Below are 2,248 nucleotides of genomic sequence, written 5' to 3' on the forward strand. Positions count from 1 at the left end.
CACCAATGGAATAGTTGACTTGAGGACATAATATGAATTGGTAAATGATTCTATTGCAATTTGGTACCTGGTATATGTTTACAATACTGTTTTACTGAGTCCATTTACAGTGTTTTAAGTGCACTATTGTCTGTTCTAATGCTTAATTGTGTCTTGCACTAGTGTTTCTTACTCTTTGTATTGTTATTTAATGCTAATTAACACCTTTGTTCAATAATATGTTCTTAAGTGTGTACTTGGTTTTGTTAGAATAACTTATCACAGTGACGTGGCCCGCTTGTATGAATACCTCAGTTCAATAAACATGCATGGGAGTTGTCTCTGGACTCAGGTTATGACAGAATCCTTTAACATGCCAATTAGGAATTGCTGAGTTTAGGTAATATTCAACTTAATATATACAAACAATGGTCTGTCTTGTAACAGACAGCACCAGCCAGAGATCTCCATATTTTTAACTGTACCACTTGATTTTCAGGACGAGGATTACAGGTGAACATTTTAGTCTATTCAATTTCTCAAATGTACTTGTCAATTGCAAACCAGTGCTTCTTTTATTTTATTTTTTTTCATTCACACACAGAGAGTCAGGAACACGCATAGCAAGACCCATTTCTTAAGGGACCTGTACCTGGGGTATCGGACTATACGTCTCCTCTTGGGGAAATGAACGGGCCACCTGATTCATTCTTTGGTTTGACGATTTCAGGCTTCTGCTTGACAGAAAACCTTATAATCTTTACCCTTAAAGCCAAACCATCTTGGGCCACATTCCGATATCACGCAACTACGGACCACTGGTAGTAAAATAGTAGAGCAATAGACCTACCCCATAAATTCGTTTGAGAAAAAATCCTTCACGTATTTCTTACGGGAAAGGCTAGATCAATAGCAACTCGAGGAGGTGTCATGGCGTCTGTTTTGATGATTGTTCTACGGAAATATAACCGTAAAATTCATTATCATTTTTGAAAACTGATGAGACCAATATGATCGACCATATTTACAAAGCATCCGTAACTTTTGTGATGTCATCAAAATAAATCCCTTGTGCGTTTTTCCAAAAATAGAATCAGACGCCATGACATCTCGAATTACCACTGATCTAGCCTTTCCCAATTTCTCACACTGTAACATCAGCTAACAGAGACCTAAGGAAATCAATCAGGGGTAGTATTCACGAAAGGTCTATGACTTTTCTTTGCGATTTTGAGTTTGATTATCTCTGTTGCCACAATTTATTGCTGCTAATTATAATAACCATATTTTATACCCTTTTCTGATAATACATTGTAATAACAAGATGAGGTAAATATTGCAATAAATTTTGCTTATATCGGTTATTTTACAAATCTATAAATAGATGTGATGTGGTACCCTACTTTTATTGTCATTGTAACGATACAGCAATAAAAATGTAGGAGAATTAACATTTGATAATTTATCAAAACTCGCCTCGAAGCTTTTCTTATTTTCGAAGCGGAATAATCTTCAACATAGGAAAATTTGCATTCGAAAAAATTAAAGGTGTAATGAGCTGAAGCCTCAGCTTCTACTTGCAGCTCTCGCCCCTGTCTGCGCACACAGGCGACATCGTCACACCCCCTACCCCTCCAACCCGCCCTGGCGCCAGGCCGGAACAAGAACTGTAGGAGGCGCAGACGGCGATCCTGCAGGAGACACTGACGAGTGATCGGGACGCACTGGACGAGATGCTACGGTAGTTACTGAGGAGGAAGCTGTTTGTTTACTAATTAACGTTTGGTTGGAATGGACGCTTGGCGACAGGCATAGCAAGCGGATGTTTGGCACCAAGCCTTGTTGGTTAGTAGGCATAATTTTATTTTATTTTATGTTTTAATTCCTGTATGTGTTCTTTCGTTTCCTTTATGTATATGAAAATTGCTGTGTTTTTATCAAATGCCTTCTATATGTATTGTCTTAAGAAAATGATATAGTAATGAAAAGAAAAGCTATAACGACCCTTTAACGAGTCTTACTTCGCAACCTTGGCCACGGGTATAAAAGGTCGGGTCAGCGACCTTGTAAAATCAGTTTCGATTGACCATTGGCTCTGTGATACACGTTCGGCATTCCCTCAGAAAGCCGACGTTTTTAACGAACTTTTTTATTCTCTTGGATTTAGCAGAGCAGATCCAGCCTTTTTTTTCTTAGGTATTGCATATTTCTGTTTTATTAAGATTAATCTTATCTTTTTGGAGTTTTTTTTTAAATTTTATTGTGTATT

This window comes from Penaeus vannamei, chromosome 21 (assembly GCF_042767895.1).
Source record: "Penaeus vannamei isolate JL-2024 chromosome 21, ASM4276789v1, whole genome shotgun sequence".
Classification (NCBI taxonomy): Eukaryota; Metazoa; Arthropoda; class Malacostraca; order Decapoda; family Penaeidae; genus Penaeus; species Penaeus vannamei.